The sequence below is a fragment of the Rhinopithecus bieti genome, unplaced genomic scaffold (assembly GCF_001698545.2).
Source record: "Rhinopithecus bieti isolate Rb0 unplaced genomic scaffold, ASM169854v2 scaffold_12151, whole genome shotgun sequence".
In the NCBI taxonomy this organism is placed as follows: Eukaryota; Metazoa; Chordata; class Mammalia; order Primates; family Cercopithecidae; genus Rhinopithecus; species Rhinopithecus bieti.
The window spans coordinates 1061013-1081509 of NW_016807233.1; the positions used below are offsets into that span (position 1 = coordinate 1061013).

Consider the following 20497-nt stretch of genomic DNA (forward strand, 5'->3'; position numbering starts at 1 on the left):
TTGCCCCATAGATTCTTAAAGTACTTCCGTTATTCCAAGGACTTTTTTTTTTTAGAAAAGAAGTAAACGATCTCACTGTTTTGGAACTCTGAGTTTCTAATTTGAAACAGCAGAACGGGATATTTAAGAGCAGAGGAGAAAAGTTAGCAACTGCTGAGTCTTCTTTAGCATAATTCATTTAACATATAACCCAGGTAGCCCTTATTTTCACATATTTTAAGTGTTCTAGAAACACCTTTGGAAGCTGCTTCAAGGAGAAGCCAAACTTAGAAGTTCCTTTTCTCTCTCTCTTCTTCCATAAATACCCCAAAGCGGCCACTGCACCAAGTGCTGTTCTAGGCATGAGGATGTCAGAAGAGAGGCCCAGTGACAAGGTCGATGTTTCCATGGAGGTCACAATTCAGGCAAAAAGTGCACAAACAAACAAGTAAACGCAGCACATTTAAATACCAGTGAGTGCAACAGAAAACAACTCAGTGAGAGGGAGGGTGGTGGAAGAGTGGATGGCGTCCATGAGGAAAGCAGCATCTGTTTCTAAATGTGAGGCTGCCAGTGTCCACCTGCAGAAAAGGCCGTCCTTCTGGCTAAGTTGAGCAGAACAGGATTTAATGCAGGGTATTAGGTGCTTTCAGAATCCTTCAGAAGGCCAGGCCTCCGCAGCAGCTCCCCAAATCACACCCCAGTGGGCTGCCGGGAACCGTGCTCACAGCTGCTGTCAAGAAAGTCAGGAACCATTAGCTAGGGTAGTAGCCACCGGCTCAAGAATGTGTGACAGGGTGGGGCACAGTGGTTCACGCCTGTAATCCCAGCACGTTAGGAGGCCGAGGCAGGCAAATCACGAGGTCAAGAGATCGAGACCTCCTGGCCAACATGATGAAACCCTGTCTCTACTAAAAACACAAAAATTAACTGGGTGTGGTGGTGCACACCTGTAGTCCCTGCTACTTGGGAGGATGAGGCAGGAGAATCACTTGAACCTGGGAGGCAGAGGTTGCAGTGAGCCGAGATGGCACCACTGTACTCCAGCCTGGTGACAGAGCGAGACTGGCTCAAAAAAAAATGTGTGACAGGCCAGGCACAGCGGCTCATGTTTGTAATCCCAGCACTTTAAGAGGCCAAGGTGGGAGGATAGGAGGATCACTTGAGCCCAGGAGTTTGAGACCAGCCTGGTCAACATAGTGAGACTCCATCTCTCTCCACACACACACACACACACACACACACACACACACACACACACATACAAACACACACACACACAGACACACACACACACACAGACACACACACACACACACGAACATGTTACAGGCTGGATCCAGGGGTCTGGGAGCAGTCTGCCCGTAACCATGGGAACTGCCTCATGACACTCACAAAATGAAGACTCTCAACACTGTTGTAGGAACCCCCAGTGCTGCCACAGCTGGGCCACCCAAGAGCAGCAGCCAAGAAGCAGCAACAGAGCCACCTGCTTCCACTCACCTCCACCATCCAAACCTCACGCAAGTGCATTGAGTTGGGGGTCTACTCTTCTAGAGTCCCCGCAGGGGATCAGAAAATACGATGGTAGCCTTCCCAGCATATCAGCTCCCTAGAGCTGCCATAACAGACTGGGTGGCTTAAACAACAGACATTTGACCTGGCGTGGTGGCTCACACCTGTAATCCCAGCACTATGGGAGGCCGGGGCGGGCGGATCACTAGGTCAAGAGATCGAGACCATCCTGGCCAATATGGTGAAACCCCGGCTCTACTAAATATACAAAAAAATTAGCTGCGTGTGGTGGCACATGCCTATAGTCCCAGCCACTCGGAGGCTAAGGCAGGAGAATCGCTTGAACCTGGGAAGCGGAGGTTGCAGTGAGTCGAGATCGCACCACTGTACTCCAGCCTGGTGACAGAGTAAGACTGCATCTCAAACAACAACAACCACAACCACAACCACAACAACAACAAAACAGACATTTTTTTGGTCTCATCATTCTGGAGGCTGGAAGTACAAGATCAAAGTGTCAGCTGGGTTCGTTTTCCTGAGGCTGTGAAGGGGAATCTCCTCCAGGCCTTTTCCCAGCTTCTGCTGGGTTGCCGGCCATCTATGGTGCTCCTTGGCTTGTAGACACATTGCTCCGATTCCTGCCTTTGTCTTCACAGGGTGTTCTCCCTGTGTTCATGTCCATGTCTAAGTTTCCCCTTTTTATAAGCATGCCAGCATGTTGAATTAAAGCCCACCCTAATGACCTCATCTCAACTAATTACATCTGCAGTGACCCCATGTCCAAACATAGTTTCATTCTAACGTACTTGAGGTTAGGACTTCGGCATGTGAAACCTGGGGAGACATGACATCCAGCTTCCTCAAGGCAGTCGGAAGTTGCCTTGGAGGAGGATAGAATGGCTGGTGATGAAAGTCAACACACTCCACCCCAGGCCAGAAGGGTGGGGCCTGGAGGTGGATTCAGCAGAAGGAACCGCTGAGGCCAGAGGCCTAAAGAAGACCCAGTGTCATAAGAAGAACTGAAGAGAAAACTTTGGGCATAGGGAGGATGAACTAAGCAGATGAGGAGTGAGATAGGGTTGGAGAGGGAGCTAGGGTCATAGGATGTGGGCTGTGAGGCCACTTAAGCCTCGAATTTAACTGCATATGTGCTGGGAAGCCAGTGGGGCCTTCTGAGCTGGAACTGATGGGACTGGGTGTACCTTCTGGGGAGGTCACTGGCTGCTGCATGGGCCAGGGGCTACAGCGGGCCCCGCAGGAAATGGGAAGGTTGTTCAGGCAGCTGCTGTAGGTGTCCCCAGGAGAGACTGTGGTGTCTTGGACCAGGGGGAGCAATAGGGCAGAGACAGGGGATAGATCTGGGGCATTTTGGTGACAGCTGTTTAGACTTGCAGTGGGTAAACACACAGGCCCACACAGATATGGTCATTGTTGAAGCTGGGCTGATGGCATCTGCAGACACCCTAGAGCTTTTTAGCTGACATTTGAATACTGGGATGACACCTACAGTGCAGGTGGACAGATTTCTGTCTGACTTCTAGTGACCATACTTCTCGAATCCCAGATCAGGGCTCACTCTTGTGAGATGTCTCAGCTTTGTGCTGGCCAATGCAGTGGGAGAGGAAGTAGACAGAGTAATATTCCCAAAGCTGCAAATGTGTCACCGGACACAGCAGAAGGAACTTTGCAGACGTGATTGTGTGAAGGATCTTGAGGGGGGTAGATGGTCTTGGGTGATCTGTGTGGGCCCAGTGTAATCACAGGGACTTTATGAGGGGAACTTGGGAGCGTCCAAGTCAGAAAAGGTGATGTGACGATGGAAGGTGGAGAAAACTTGGGTTTTGCTGCTGCCTTTAAAGATGGACAAAGGGGCCATGAGCCAAGGAACGTGGGCAGCCTCTGGAAGCTGGAAAGGCAAAGGAACGATTCACCCTTAAAGCCTCCAGAAAGAACCAGCTCTGCCAACACCTTAATTTTAGCCCAGCGAGGCTGATTCTGGAGCTTCCAGCCTCCAGAGCTGTAGGATAGTACATTTTTTTGTTTTGTTTTTGAGACGGAGTCTTGCTCTGTTGCCCAGGCTGGAGTGCAGTAGTGCGATCTCGGCTCACGGAAACCTCCGCCTCCCAGGTTCAAGTGATTCTCCTGCCTCAGCCTCCTGAGTAGCTGGGACTATAGGCGCGTGCCACCACGCCTGGCTAATTTTCGTGTTTTTAGTAGAGACAGGGTTTCACCATGTTGGCCAGGCTGGCCTCTAACTCCTGACCTCGTAATCTGCCCGCCTTGGCATCCCATAGTGCTGGGATCACAGGCGTGAGCCACCACGCCCAGCCATGTGTGGTTTTAAGCTGCTAACTTGTAGTGGTTTTTAGGAAACTAATACGGGTAGAGAAAAGGGAGGTAATAGAAGTCAATTCACCAAGAAACAGTAAAATGAATTGAGAGATTTTGCAGGGGCCCATGTGCTTCTTGCATGTGCCAGTCATCTTGGTCAGTGACAGGTGTCAGGGAGAATGGTGGGCAGGTTGGGTTGCGACCTCTGCCTGTAAGAACTTCATTGTGAGTTTCCCAGTGAGAGAGAGACAAAGAACTAAGCCAATCATGCACCACTGGATGATTTATTGTTCTTTTGTTTTTTCTCTCTAGACAAACAGAATATAATTACAGAAGCAGGCATGTGTTAGCCTAAGCTCTTGTTAATCACACCCAAGTTATATTTTCTTCAGCTTGCAAGCTCCGTTGCCACTCCTTATTAGAAAGGAGTACATCTGAGTTGTACTCCTAGGCAGGTAGGCACGAGGCCTTTATGTCTCAGGTATTGTGTTTCTAGCGAACTCTAATCTGCCTTCCCTGCGTGATGGAGAGCTGGAAATGGAGCAAGAAGGGGAAAGGTGCAAGACAATGGGGAAAGTTCTTATTGTCACAACAGGAGGAAACATCAGCTTAGACCTGGCTCGTTCTTTGGGATAGAATAACACTGGTAATAGTTGTGTTTAAGCTTCAGTATAATTGAGTTTCAGCTTAGCTCTGCGTGGTTGGAAAAACGTAATGAAGTTGCAGTGTATAAACTGGTCCATTGAGTTTTACTTTAAAATCTTCTTTAAACATACTTAGCAATTAAAAAATGTATTTGGAATATATCTGTGACCTGTCTGTGTACATTTCAGATTGAATGAGAAGGGTCGCCCTTCCTGTCAAAGTTTCAAGATTCCTGTTAAACGCTGACATCCTCACTTTCTTTTTCCCCTCCAGTTGATTTTTTTCTTAGGTAAGCCATTCTCTAGTTGAGAAGGAAGACTTTGTTTTGTCTTCATGTGCAGAATCCCTTGGCCTTTGTTTGGCATCGAGTCGGGCTCTCCTCTCTGAGTGACGAGGCTGTGTACCTCAGAGGTCCTTGGACCAGGGCCTTGGGCAAAGCTGAGCCCACTAGGCATCAGACAAATGCTGTGGGTTCGGTGTGATTATCAGCATGTAAAGCGCATACAACACTTATTGGTCCTCACCCAAGGTATTTTGAGAGCCGCCAATTTGTTTAATATCACTGGAGACTGTTTTAGAGCAAGCATGTCAACAGATTTGAATGTCCTTTGGAAAGAAAGTGGAGTAATATGGTTTTCTGGAGGGATTTATTATTCTTGTTGAGATATTTGAAGACCCACGTCAGGACTTATACTCTCCAGGAAATTCTCCAGGAAGGTAGGACCCCACAGTAAAGAGCTGTTGGTCCACAGTGAACCCTGAGCTGGGACTTTCTCCACGACTCACCACCTCACTCTCAGCCTCAAGTTACTCGTTAAAGGTCTTCCCTGGCTGTCTGGTTGGGCCACATGCCTTACTGGTCACTCACATGACATCCTCACTCTCCTATTGCAATTGGAGTGGCTTAAAACAACACCCATGGATTATCTCACGGTTCTGTAGGCAGAAACCCAGGCGCGGTGGGCTCAGGGTCTTGCATGTCTGGAATGAAGCTCTCAGAAGGGCTGTGTTCTCTTTTGGAGGCTGTATGCATTTCCTGTGCTGCTGTAATAAAGTGCCACAGCTGGGTGGCTTCAAACAACAGACTTCGCTTCTCTCCCAGTTCTGGAGGCTGGAAGTCTGAAGCTAAGGTGTGGGCAGGGCCCTGCTCCCTCTAAAGAAATGTCCCTTCCTTGCCTCTTCCAGCTTCTCGTGGCTCCAGGCATTGCTTGGTTTGTGGCTGCATCACTCCATTCTCGGCCTTCACATGGCCTTCCCTCTGTGTCTGTGTCTTCTCTGCTGTCTCTTATAAGGACACTTGTCATTGACTTTAGGACCCATTGTGTAATCCAGGGTGATCTCATTTTGAGATCTCAAACTTAGTTACATCTGTCAACTCTCTTTTTCCAAATAAGGGTCCAAGGGTTAGGACAGGGATGGTCTTTTGGGGGGCAACCATTCAACCCACTCCAGCTGCCTTGCTTGGGGGAGCTACTGTTAAAAACTCTCTACTCAAAGCCTCCCAGGGGTTTTACCAAGACATCTTATCATACTCATTTTAACATGAGTCATGCCTGAAATAACTGCAGTGTAGAAAAGCAGCATCTTGAGAAACATAACAAAGAATTACATTCTGTTCAGTGGAAAACGGCTCAGGGCAGTGGTGCAAAACCCAGGTTAATCATCTCCGAGGTTAATTTAAGTAGCACCTCCTAGGATGTTTGCTTTGGAAGGGGTTGCACTTGAGGGTTGAGCTTAAATTGCTTCTTCATCTCTGATGATCACTCCATTGCTTGTTTAAAAGGCATCAGTACTCAGTCAAGTTAGCTGGAATGGGTTGAATTGTGGCCACCCCAAAAGATACGCCCACAACCTAACCCTCGGACTCCGTTTGAAGTTTGGGAGTAGGAAGGAAACCTTTCTTCCATGTTGAGCTGTTGTAATTTCTAGTTTTACTCTGATAAGCCCTGTATAATAAGCCCCTGAAGACTTTGAGACTTACCGTCTACTCATTCCTAACCATGATCTGAAAAACAGACTGTCTTTAGAGAAAACAAGAGTTGGTTTATAATTTGTGCTCCTACACATTGTTCTCCCACCTGGGAGCAAGGGGGCTTGGCCAGCAGACAGGACTGGTGTGTGTACTCATGACGGGCATAGGAGAAGAGGCAGGTGGCAATCCACGGCTCCTATATCAGTTTGAATCCTTCACCATGTGTCCCTTCCTGTTGGTAAACAGAGATAACAGCCTAATCCTGGGGCTGCTGCGAATGACACTGCCACAGCTCCAGGCACCTGCCAGCCAAGGACAGATGGCGACCACTGCCACCCACAGGCTGTCCCAGGGAGAATTTATGGTGAGACTCCTGGGGTCCGGGAACATCCATCCATGGGCTGATGTTGAGGGTATGCACCACCTGGAGGAATCGTAGAGTCTTTCTATCAGTAACATCCCCATTGACACCTAGCTAGATCCGGGCCTCTGCTCCCACTCCACCATGTCCGTCCCCTGCTCCACCATCCTACACCCCAACGATGTCAACATTCCTCTCCCTGCTCCCCCTTGGCCTCAAAGTGTGTCTAGCAAAAAGCAAGTCCAGTCATGACTTTCCTCGGCACAGAGCAATGACTGTCATCCCACTGAGAGGCAAAGTCAAGGTGCTCCTGGTGGCCGCCTGGCTTCAGTGTACCTGCCTCACCTCTCACCTGCTCATCCTCATTTACTCCATGTCCGCAGCCACATGGCTCCCAGGCTCAGGCTGGCCCTACTTCCCCCTAGGCCCTTCCCACTCCCTCTGCCTGGAAGGACCATCTTCCCCCCAGGTAACCACAGAGCCCCCTCTGCACCTTCTCTCCCTGTTGGCTCTAAGATCACCTTTCCAACAAGGCAGCCCCTCCTCCTGCCCCTCCCCAACTGTCTTTACCCCATAACGCTTAGTTTCCTTATCGGTTTCCTGTCTGTCTCCACCTGTAGAGTGGAAGCTCTAGGCAAGAAGGGATTTTTTGGGTTTTATTTTGTATTTGGCAGCTACTTCCCCAGTGTCTACAGTGGTGCCCCGTGCTCCGTAAGCCTGGAGGAATTTTTGTTGAATGAATGAATGAGTGCAGGAAAGAATTAAAAGCAGCATTTGCTAAGTGTCCTGTCAACCCATCTGTTCCTAAATGGCTTTGTCATTTCTGTCTGAAATGAGTCACCTGCTTAGGGGCCTCACGATTCTTCTTTTCTCCTCGCCCACAGAATTTATTTTTTAATGATGAAAGGCTGGATCGTTTGAAATCACTGTGGGATGTGTGCTTTTCTAGCCCCAAGTGTGGCGCTGACCATGTAATTTTCCATGCACCAGTTTAAGAAGGCAGTAGATTTCCACCAAGAAAGAGGAAGGAGCTGGCGGCCAAGTCAGGAGTGGTATTTTACTGGGGAAAAACAGGGGCGGTTGATATACAAAGCAATCTGCAGGCTTGGTGCTGACACCATAGCCTTCCAGCGACCAGGTGCAGAAACTCAATATAGAATGCTCCAAAAACGGAATGTTTATTACCTATTACCTGAGAAGTATGCACTTTCAATTTACCCTGCCCCAAAATGGATTTCTGGGAAAGCAGCCTTATCTCTAGTGTGGCTTGGTAGCAACAGCTCTGCTTAGTGTCATTATCTGGAGTGCAGCTGTCTACACTCACCTTTTAAAAAGGTGCTTATAACAAACAAGCAGTCTAATTTATTAAGCAAGCTGGCTTGGGCTGAGGGAGGAAGGCAGGTGCTTTCATTCAGCTTGCTCACAGGGTATTGTCTCACAGAGCTCCCCACTTGTTTGTTTTTTATTCCCTTCATTTCCCTGCTTAAGAGAGCTGTTTGCCGATTTACAGAACGGGGAGTGATCTGGATTTATCTGTGGGTTCACTGGCCTTCCACAGGGCTTATGGATGGTCTCAGTTTGAGCTGCATCACACGCTGCCCGATGAAATTGACAATATTCGGCCAAACACTAACTGCGTGTGGTTCAACCTAAGCGTAATTTACAGTGAAGGGCAAAGTTACAGATTTCAAAACAAAAGACCCAGATTCACATCTGATCACCTGCTGACTGGCCACGTAACCTTGGGAATGTTCCTTGGTTTCTCTGATCATTCCTGGTCCTCATCTGTAAAACAGTTCAGTTAATAGCCAGCTAGGAAGCCATGATGGGAAGCACTTGCAGCTAGTTATATAAAGCACTCAGCACAGTGCCTGGCGCAAAGGAAGCTTTCAGTAAGTGGTAGCTGGTGCTTATTTGTGGCCACGGCTGATTGAGACTGGAAGCTGCAGGGACTCCGGTGCGCGATGGTAGATGCTCCATGAATGCTGGCAAGAAGAATGAGCATGGGGTGAGCTGAGAACTCAGAACTCTGCTTCTTAGATGCCTGCTTTGTATATAGTTTTGCCCTGTCCTAAAGCCCAACGTGCACCCATGTTTTGCGTCATTGTTCCTGTTGTATATGTTACTTATCACTTGTCATGAGCTTGTTTATATCCATCCACAGTCAGGGGTTCTCCTTCTCTTTCCTCTGCAGGCAAATCCATGTCTGGCTTTCCGGTGAAGAGCGTGGGGTGGGTGGCGGACCAGGAGGTCCTGATGGGGTTGGCTTCACCTTACCCTGGGCATTCTGCAGCCTATGGCCTCCCCACAGCCACTCTGCCTTTTATCTCTGGCTTCTCTAGACCTAGAACAGGATCTGGCTTTTGTAGGCAGAATCAAATACACAATTTGCAGGGCCCACAGTACAAAAGGAAAATGCAGGACTCCTTGTTCAAAAATTAGGAATTTCAAGATGGCAGCCACTGAGCATTAAACCACAAGCAGGGCCTTCTGAGGGCGCCCCCTGTGGCACGACTTGCAGGTGCCTGTGATTCCAGCCTTGTTGATAGGCAAGAAATGTTTCTCCAGTTAAACTAAATAAAACTTAATTCAATGCACACAGATGCCCGGGTGCTCCCAATGTATCCTGCTGTTTTGAAGCAGCATGAGTAAGTGTCAGGCTGAGGGACATGAGTCACTGATGTGACCTGAGCACTTGGCTCGCTGGGTGATGCTCAGCTCTGGCGTGGGTGTGATAGAGCCTCCAGAACATGCCTGTGCTTGGGCTCCATCCCAAGAGATTCTAATTTGAGTTGATTGGGTCCTCAATACGAGGTGGTTTTTTCTGTCCTCAGCAACGATGACAGAATCATGGCAAACACGTTTTTTTTTTAGTATTAATTTCCATTGGTAAAATACACATAACATAAAATGTTCCAACTTAACCATTTTTCCAGAGAGTTCTATGATACTAGGTACATTCACATTGCTGTGCAACCATCCCCACTATCCATCTCCAGGCCTGTTTCTGTCTTGCAAAAGTGAAATTCTCTATGCATGAAACCCTAACTCCCCATTCCCTGCAGCCCCTGGAAGGACACCGTTCTACTTTCTGTTTATGGATTTCATTCCTCCAGGTGCCTCATGTAAGTTGAAATCATACAGTATTTGCCTTTTTGTGACTCGGCATTGTGCCGTCAAGGACTATCTGTGGTGTGACCTGTGTCAGAAGCTCATTCCTTTTTGAGGCTGAATAATATTGCATTGTATGTGGAGACCACATTTTTTTGATCTGTTCACCTGTTTGCTTCCACCTTTTGACTATTTTGGGCGAACGTATCCTTTTTGTAGTAGTGTGGTTTGATTGCCAGTCCCATTCACAGATAGGAAAGCCGAGGGTAACAGAGTGTGAGCAGCTTGTCCACACAAGCAGAGAAGTCTCCCGATTCTGAACTGTCTGCTTCCTGCCCCTCGCTGTCTTCACCTTTCCACACTTCCTTTACTCCTGCAGAAGGGTGCTTGTTTTTTGCATTGAGATAAGCAGCAACTATTTACCTAACGACTGGCTGAATAGTTTTCCTCCCTTTCATACCCAGTGGATCAGCTGCTGCTGGTAGAAAATTGGATACACACAGGTGTCCCCTTATTGGAGTCTTGTGTACGCAACACCTGTGAGCACCTGGTTGCTTCAGTGACAGGGCTTGCTGAGCAGGTGAAGAGGTCGCAGCCCCTTGTGCTTCTCCAGGGCCTGACACAAGACACGTGGAGAGGACAGACACAGGGGAGGTCCCACAGCAAAATGCAGCCCCACAGCAGAACTGGTGGCTGTGAAGTCTGTAAAGCCATTAATTTCTACTAATTCAAGTGTTGTGGGAAAAGCTGCGCTTTGAGATATCTATCCTGATCCCACCATTCCTAAGATGGGAAGTTGGTGTTCATGACTTACTGTCCCCAAGCCTTAGTTTCTTGATCTTCTCACCGTTAAACAGAGATTATAGTGCATACCTCGCTGGACTTTTGTGAATATTAAATCTGCAATGAGGGTTAAGCTCCCAGGATACAGCAACACCCACCATCAAGACACACATATGTCTCCTGCTCTTATCTTTCTCTTCTCTCTTGGAAGCATAAGTTTTTAATTTATGTTTGAGTGTGTACATTTTGAAGAAACTGACCTGTTTTGTGCCCAAAAGAATGGAAATTTCTCTTTATTCAGTATGTGAAGAGGAGATTGGCTCTGTACGATCAACCTACTTGTCTTTTTTATTTGATATGAAAGACGTAGGACATTAGTTTTTCCAAAAGTGTTGAGACTGAAAGACAATCTTTTTTCTAAACCTATAAATGTGAGAAAGTAGACAAAAGGCAGGGGTTCAGGTTTTCTAATGTGTCCTTTAAAAAGAAATCTGATTCTTTTGGACTTTCTTGGATGTGCTGCTCCTTTGATGACTATGATGGGGACCTAATTGGGGAATGGAAATCTCTGGGATGAATTTTAAAAAATGTGTGTGTTTTATTGGCATATTTCTGAAGTCCTTAAAGTACTTCTGTAAAAACAATCTCTATGAAAGATCAAGTTCTACAACAGGGTAAACTGAGTTTTAGGTAATCGAGCATGATCCTGTAATTGACGAGGTCATTGGTCTCTTTGGTGTTGCCTTCACTGGTCATTTTCTTTTTTTTTTTTTTTTTTTTTTGAGACGGAGTCTCGCTCTGTTGCCCAGGCTGGAGTACAGTGGCACCACCTTGGCTCACTGCAAGCTCCACCTCCCGGGTTCACGCCATTCTCCTGCCTCAGCCTCCCAAGTAGCTGGGACTACAGGTGCCCGCCACGTCGCCCGGCTAGTTTTTTTTTTTGTGTGTATTTTTAGTAGAGACGGGGTTTCACCGTGTTAGCCAGGATGGTCTCGATCTCCTGACCTCGTGATCCGCCCGTCTCGGCCTCCCAAAGTGCTGGGATTACAGGCTTGAGCCACCGCGCCCGGCCTTTTCTTTTTTTTTGAGATGGAGTCTTGCTCTGTTGCACAGGCTGAAGTGCAATGGCACAATCTTGGCTCACTGCAACCTCGGCCTCCCAGGTTCAAGCGATTGTCCTGCCTCAGCCGCCTGAGTAGCTGGGATTACAGGTACCTGCCACCACGCCTGGCTAATTTTTGTATTTTTAAGTAGAGACGGGGTTTCACCATGTTGGTCAGGCTGGTCTCAAACTCCTGACCTCAGGTGATCCGCCGACCGTGGCCTCCCAAAGTGCTGGGATTACAAGCATGAGCCATCATGCCAGGCTTACTGGTTGTTTTCTGCTCAAAGGTGGGGAGAGGGATGTCCATTCCCCTCCTGGGCTATACTCTTGGGCCAGGACTCTGTCCACATATTTAGTGGCTCCAGCTGGGGCAAGGTGGTGTTGGCAAGGCTTGTCGTGTCTTTGCATATTCACGGTGACTTCGCTGCTGTGAACATCACCAGCCGGGGGATCTGATGCGCCGTTTAGACCTTGGTGTCATTGAATGACACTGTCATCATGTCAGCTGTGTAGCAACTGTGACATCACCAGTCATGTCAGCCAAAATGGATGCCAGACGAAGTCACCCATCTGGCTCTGCAGGCCTCTGCCCACGTATTTAATCTGTCATAAAGATCTGCTAAACTCCTGTCCTCAAAGATCTTACTATCAACCCGAGTCAGCAAGGTACCTGTGAAACACACTGTGTGCCATGGGGCTTATCATTAGATTAAGGCTGGAAATTACAGGAGAAAGTGGAAGGCCTGTCAGTGGTCGGGGAGCACCTTGTGGGGAAGGAGGATAGAGTGCTGAGATCTGAGGTGGGAAGATTTGGAAGGGAAAGGAAACCAGAGAGGGCTTTCCCAGCCAGGGAACTGGCTTCTCCATAAGTGGAGAGGTGGGGCCAAGCCCAGGCTCTCATGGAACGTTGGGGTTCAGTAGAAGCTGGAGCAGGTACTCGGTGACCTGGGGTCCAGCTTAGCCATGAGCTTGCTGAGTGAGCCTAGCCAAGTCACTGGATCTTTTGTGGCCTGGTCCTTCATCTATAACATTGGAGCATGGAGGTATATACCCAAAGGAACTGCAGACAGAAACTCAAGTGCTTACACACTAATGCTCAGAGACACAGTAATTCACAGTAGCCAAAAGGTGGTGGAAAGAACCCCAATGTCCATCAGTGGAGAGACGAATATCTCCCTACAATAGATTATTTTTCAGCCGTAAAAAGGAATACATCCTGATATGTGCTACAGTGTGGATGAACCTTGAAAACGTTATGCTAAGTGAAAGAAGACAGATCTAAAAAGGCACATATTGTCTGATTCCATTGATATGAAATACTAGAATAGGTAAACCTGTACCCACAGAAAGCAAATTGGTGGTGCCCTGGGGTAAAGGGAGGAGGAAATGGGGATTGATTGCTTAATGGGTTTGGGGATTATTGGGGGATGATGAAAATGTTTTGCAACTGGATAGAGGTGGTGGTCACACAATGTTGTGAATGTACTGAATCTTTTTTAAGTGCTTAATTTTATGTTCACCTCAGTTTTAAAAAAAATGGGGCATCGTATTAAATCCAAGCATTTCAGCTTTCCTCTATGGGCCCTGAGGAATTCTGGGGAGAGTCCCCTACAGGGCGGGAGAAAGGTTTTACCTACCCCTGTCCTCTCTCTCCTTCAACGAGCACAGCTCTACTTTAAGTATGTGATACCCTGGGAAGGCAATAAGATTTCATGGGAAGAAAACTTCCCAAGGACTTTTCCTTTTTTAAAATGATGAAAGGTGAGCTCAGCTTTCTGGTGTCTTTGCTGGATGGGAAATTCTATCATTTCTTTGGGAATCGGCCACGTGTCATTTTTCAGCATCACTTAGACCTCTTTGGGCTGTGGCCCTTCTAAAACAGCCTTCTATAACCTCATTTGGCAGATGAAAATGGCAAGCACCCCTGGCTCTTGCCATTTTATTTATCTTCGGAAAAATTTTGGCCAAGGGAGTTTCTAGGCATGTGGGACTTAGGTTCCTATGGAAAGGCTGTGGACAGATGGGATGAATTCCCCTTTGCCTCCTCCCACCCTCAGCCTGCTGAATCAGAGTCTGTATTGTCATGAAATTTCCCAGGTGATGGTCACAGTGTTGAAGTTTGAAAAATGGTGGTAGTTAGGCAAGTTCAAAGGCCTGAAGGTCAGCACCTGACTCCACTTCCTCATGGTAAAAGAAGAAAAGACAACAACAACAAAATCTTGTAGAATCTAGCAGAATTCAGGAATAGATGTTGCCTTCAGCCCAGTCCTGAACACAGGGGAATCAATCACTCCAGGAAAAACTGGGTGAATCTCACTCTAACATCTTTAGGACTTCATAGGATCTCTAGGAGTTGCCCTGGATGTAAGTTTCAACCCTGGGGAAAGTTTCCATTTCACTTTAGATTCAGAGTTGAAATCCAACTTTTGGGTCTAAAGATACTCAACTGGGTTTCTCTTAAACAAAAATAATTAGGAAATTGAAAAATATACACCCACGAACTTATACATAGAGATATTTAACTAGTTGATGTTTCTGGATGGTCTTTAAAGGGCTCTTTACAGCTGTGTGTAGATAACACTCATGGGCAATGTACTCTAACTGTCCCATAAACCAGGAAGGCAGGGTGTGTTGCACAATACATCACCCCATCACTTGACCGTAGTAAAATGACTACTTCCTTGATGAATGTGTACCAGTCCTTTCATATGTTATTTGAGTAAATGATAAAAGTGGCAATTACGTTTTAATAGGATATGTTTCCAAATTTTTTTTAAACATTGCCAACATATATAATGAACAGTCTGTATATTTACATGCTCCAAGGTGGAGTCTAGGTTATTTTATGGTAAACATATGGAAACTTGCTGTACTTAGGAAGTTTTTTCTCCTGCCAATGAAGTTTTTCATTAACCAAAGCTTTTGTTTTGGTTGCTCCATTCCTGTTCTATGAATCAGAAATAATAGGCATGTTATGATCAAATATCCCCTCTTTAAGGCAAACAGAAAGGCTAAAACACTGGGATGATATCTCTGAGACTGTTTGAGTGTTATATTAGTATGTTGTCACATCTTTAATAAAGATGTACCCAACACTGGGTAATTTATAAAGGAAAGAAGTTTAATTGACTCACAGTTCTGCAGGGCTGGAGAGGCCTCAGGAAACTTACAATCATGACAGAAGGGGAAGCAAACATGTCCTCCTTCATGTGGCAGCAGCAAGGAGAAATGCCGAGAAAAGGGAGAAAAAGCCCCTTGTAAAGCCATCAGATCTTATGAGAACAGCAGCATGGGGGTAACCACACCCATGATTCAATTACCTCCCACTGGATCCCTCCCACGACGGGACTATGGGAACTAGAAGTCAAGATGAGATTTGGGTGGGGACACAGCCAAACCATACCAAGTGTTTAAAAAGAAAGCCAAAGGTAAAAAGAAATGTTTCTGAGATCCTAAGCACATTCACCTTTCTGAATCATCCTGCATTTCTGGAACACAAATGAGCTAATTAAAAATTGCTGGTATTATTTAGATTACAATGAGAAGTTTTTCCTTCCATTATCTCTAAGCTTTTGATCATTTGCACTTTTTTGAGTTTTCTTTGCTGTAGCTTGAGTTGTTTCATATATAGCAAATTTTCATAATAAATGCAAAACGATTATTCTCCAGCTTAAAATGTGAAACTAAGAAGAATTGCTTATAATCAGAAGCTTTTCAATGGATACTGATAGTTAATAACACATGGTTCAAAATCAAAGAACCATCTCATGTATCTGACACCTGTCACCTATGCTCTTTCAATCAATCAGTACTACTTCTTGAGCATGTATGCTATCAACGTTGAGTCAGATCTTACAAAGGTGTTGAAAATGCAAAGGTCACTGAGAGTTTCACCAATCTTACCATCTAAATGCTTTCTCTGAAGCAAAGGAAATGAGCCATACATTCTGTGTTGAATCAGTGGTGTGGATGAGGCCCTGCTCTGTCGTTCAGAACAAGCACAGAGCACTGATGCTTGGGGGGGATGCTACCACGAAGCCCATCCTTCATGCTAAAGTCAATAAGGCATTTTTCCCCCCAGAAGCCAAATATATCTTGAGATTCCATTTTGAAATAAGGTCTGCTCTTGTTTCTGTTCTTCATGTTCATGCTGAGGAGATGCAAATGCTGGATTAAAGGGCATCTCACTCAATTAATAGAAATTAATTGAGGGCTGCCTGAATAGTGACTGGAGACTGGTGGCCCCTCCTGGCAGGCTGCCTCCGAGAGCATGTCCCATGGTGCAGACACCCAGGAAGGAGAGGGATCATTTGTTGTGTATGTGCTTCCACATATTCCCCAAGATGTATGTGCTTTCACATATGCCCCTGGTGCTCCTGCCCTACAAGAGTGCTTGGTGCACCCTGCTAGACCCCTGCCTTATCCCAGCGTCCCTTCCTTCTCTTTTCCTTCTGAGGTCATTCTTCCCTACCTCTGGGGACAGGGCTGCCCTGATACCTTGCGGTCCCAGCAAATCCTCCCCACAGAGAAGAAGAAATGGTCTCAGAGGGCGAGGACACTGGAAAGGAAAATCTCTTGAATCACTCCTGAGAACATTACTGGCCTGTATCGTGTATCTCTCATGTGCAGGGAGCTGCCTGAGAACACTGCAGGGGTGTCACACTGATGCCCAGAACCCCTCAATAGAAAGGGAAAGCAGAACATCATGATAAACCTGACTCATAGGTGATGGGGCGGGGGTGTTCTAAGTGTAAGTGACAAGAAGTTAGAGGCACAGAAAAAGCAAAACAAAGGAGGAACAATGTCAGGGGATCTCATGGCACTCCTGCCTAGGTGCCTCCCAGCACTTCATAAGCCGGGTTCTTTTCTGACCTGCGAACCCATCCGAGGGGGTGCGCATTTCCATCGTGGTCCCGGCAGGCTCACGCCCTGGCCTCCTTTCCTGGGGGTGGCTGAGCTGGGGCAGAGGATGCAGAGGGGCACAGAGCCAGTGCTGGGCCATCTGTACTACTGCTCAGGGTGTCTGGTTTTTTCACAGTTCTGGGAGGAGAAGAGAGACAAGGAAGAGCGCTTTGTTTTCGAATCTAAAGAGACCTTCAGCATTCTCTAATTCCCAGCACTCTTCCTGTCTGTAGCTTTTTCTACCCACTCTCTGCCTCTTCCCTTCCACTGGTGGGCCCCACTGGACACAGCAGGCTTGGGGAGGTGTTCTGTCCCTGGTCTGCCTCCTGGGACACTCCTGGCCAGGTACTGCCTCTTCCTGGTGCACCTGCCCTACAGGAGTGCTTGGTGCACCCTACTGGACCCCTGCCTTATCCCAGCTCCCCTTCTTTCTCGTTTCCTTCTGAGGTCATTCTTCCCTACCCCTGGGACAGGGATGTCCTGATACCTTGTCCCAGCACATCCTCCCCACAGAGAAGAAGAAATGGTCTCAGAGGGCGAGGACTGTTCTGCAGACATAGTCGGCAGATGGAAGAGCTGGGACTTAAACCCAAGTTCCAAGGTGCGTGCTCCCTTCTCTCTCTTCTCTCTCTCTGCACCACAATTCTCTTGTCCATAAACATTCGAGTAATATAGAAGTACAGAAAGTTTAGACCTATATGGGATGGTCAAACTTTAAGATGGTTTAATTATTTTTAATGGAGAATAGAGATTTTTGTAATGACAGTATCATCAAATGATATGATTAAGTGCTGAATCATAGTTGTTTAAAATACATTTCTTTATCGAGCCAATTAGCAATGCTAAAATGACCCCAGTGTCCTACTTGAATGACCAAGAGGTTCCAGACGCAAAGTTCCGGAGCAGGAGAATTAGACTGATGTACGCAATAAATTATTCTTTAAGAGGAAAATCCATTTTCAAAAATGTATACCTAAGAAGTGAGACATGAAAATCAGTCTGAATGATGAAATGTTTTTTCACATTGTTGCAAAAATGCAAGTCTCAGGAGTTGGCTTCAACGCTGCAGCCAGCGTTTCCGCAGGGCTGAGGACTGGGCTGGCAGACGGGGTTGCCCACAGGCCTCAGTGGTGACAGTGCCAGAGCTGCGCGCACTCTGCCTGGGCTGAGTGGATGCATTACCTTGCTCTCTAGAAATAATGGGAATTACCCACTTAATCCTTGGCACACAGCACTGATGATATATCAATTAATGAGTAATTAGGAAGATTTTTCCAGAACATTAGGTTCTGGGAGAAAGTCTCATTTGAGAAAGAGGTTTGCATGTCTTCTTTTTTCTTCCTGTGGTTTTCAGCTCAGCGGGCATCCAGCGAGTCTGGGTTTGTTTACAATGACTCCAGGGCTGTTCCATTCACTGATTTGGTTCAAGCAGCGTGTGTAAATCATGCTGTGCTGACCCTGGTCATCCCAGAGCCCGCGTAAATAAAATGGGGGCCTTGCTCTCCCGCTGTGAGACAGACTTGCATGGGATTCCTTCAGTGCAGAATTCTGGAATGTGGATGAACATCAGGTAAGCCAGGGAAGGAAAGGGAGCCAACAGCAGGAAGGGAAAGAAATGGCTCTGCCTCTGTTTCTTTTTTTTTTTTTGAGGCAGTGTGACTCTGTCGCCCAGACTGCAGTGCAGTGGTGTAATCTTGGTTCACTGCAACCCCCGCCTCCCAGGTTCAAGCGATTCTCCTGCCTCAGCCTCCCGGGTAGCTGGGATTACAGGTGCATGCCACCACGCACGGCTAATTTTTGTATTTTAGTAGAGATGGAGTTTCACCATGTTGGTCAGGCTGGTCTTGAACTTCTAACCTCAGGTGACCTGCCTGCCTCGGCCTCCCAAAGTACTAGGATTACAGACCTGAGCCATCACACCAGGCCCCCTACCTTGGTTTCTTTGCTCCACTTCCTGTAGCAGGGACAATGGGATCCCACCATGTTCTGCAGAAGATTCTTCACTGGGAAGACAGAGGTGGGTGGAGGTGGATGGAGGAGCCCAGAGGGCCCTGCCCAGCAGTGAGGCACCCCTGTGGAACCTAGAGGGGAAGCAGAAGAGGAAAAGTTGAAAGTGGTTCCAGGTTTCCGACACTGGGAAAGAAAGCAATAGAGACGGGTAACCACTGAGTGGCCAGTTCCTGGTGGGCCGGCACTCACTGTGGCCTAGAGCACGCCCTGGTCCAGGTCTGTTCCAAACCCATCCACAGAGTACTGTGATGTGCAGGCTGTGGTCGGGGCACCAGGATGCAGTCGTGACAGACAAATCCCTGCTCTCACAGAGTTGATGATGTAGGAGGTGACGTTTCTGCCGAGACACTGCCAGCGTTTTGGGCTGGATCGTGCTTTGTGGCAGGGCCCTCCTGTGCACTGTAGGATGTTAAGCAGCATCCCTGGCCTCCACTCACTAGATGCCAGGGGCCTCCTCCAATTGTGACAATCAAAAATGACCCCAGGTACTGCCCACTGTTCCCCGGGGGAAGTGAGGAGCGATGTCACCACCAATTGAGAATCTGTTTAGTAGAAAAGCCAGGTGATAAATAATATGTCAGTGAATAGACACATGCTGGATGATAAGGAGAAGTAAAGCAGGTGAGGGTGGAGAGGGCACTGATGGGGTGACAGTAGGTCTCACTGAGAGGTGATACGAGAATAGAGTCCTGAGGAGGGGAGAAGAGGAGTAGTGCAAAGCCAGGGGCCCATCTGCTGGAGGAGTGGGCGGGAGGGGAGACCTTGGGGAGGAGGCGGAGACACGGGCAGGCTGTGAGGGCCTTTGCAGAGGGTGTGGAAGTGGGACCTCGAGTGTGCTGGAGTCAGAGGGCAGCGGGCAGAGGCGGATGGCTCCCTCCCACCACCGTCCTCTGACACAGGCCTGTAGGCCCAAAGGCCCACTCGGCTCAGCTGGTTTCTCTGCTGTGGCTCTCACAGACCACAGTCCTGGAGTTGACCAGCTGGGCTTTCATCAGGAAGCTCCGGGAAATCCACTTCTAAACCATTCCAGGCCATTGGCAGCCTCCGGTTCCCTGTGGCTGCGTGGCTGAGGCCCTGCTTCCTTCCTGGCTGTCAGAGCTGGGAGCCATCCCGAGCTCCTGGGGCCTCTCTGGTCCTTGCATGTGTCCCCTGCACCGCAGAGCCACAAGGACCCAGGGAATCCTTCTCAGGCTTGGAATGTCTCCCACCTTCCTTTTGCCTCCAGCCTGAGGAATTTCTCTGCTTTTAAGGCCTCATGAGATCAGATTGGGCCCACCCAGTGAATCCCGGACGATCGCCCTTTCAAAAAGGAGATGAAGAGATTGCCTTCATCACATTGGCAGAGTCTTTTTTGCTGTGTAGCAAAGCGTATTCATGGGTTCTGGGGATTAGGACATGGACATCTTTGGGGACTATTGTGCCTACCAAAGTCTGAAACAAAAGACGTGGTGTTATTTTTCTGAGCATGATGCTTTTATTTAACTTATTTATTTTATTTTAATTTTATTAGAGACAGAGTCTTGTTCTGTTGCTCAGGCTGGAGTGCAAGAGCATAATCACAGCTCACTGCAGCCTCCATCCACCAGATTCAAGCGATCCTCCCACCTCAGCCTTTCAGGTGGCCTGGGACCACAGATGTGCACCACCACACCCACCTAGTTTTTTTGTAGAGAAAGGGTGTCATCATGTTGCCCAGGCTGGTCTCAAACTTTTGGGATCTAGTAATTCTCCCACCTCGGCCTCCCAGAGTGCTGGGATGAGAGGCCTGAGCCACAACACCAGG

The 20497-nt window shown here is 47.7% G+C and overlaps 1 long non-coding RNA gene across 1 annotated transcript in view; it reads left to right on the forward strand.

Moving 5' to 3' along the window:
- LOC108535033 (uncharacterized) overlaps window positions 1-20497 on the forward strand; it is a 38706-nt gene that overhangs the window by 3523 nt on the left and 14686 nt on the right. Inside the window, exon 2 of the long non-coding RNA XR_001887116.1 lies at window positions 17152-17305. This is a non-coding gene — a long non-coding RNA (uncharacterized LOC108535033). The remainder of the gene's footprint in view (window positions 1-17151; window positions 17306-20497) is intronic.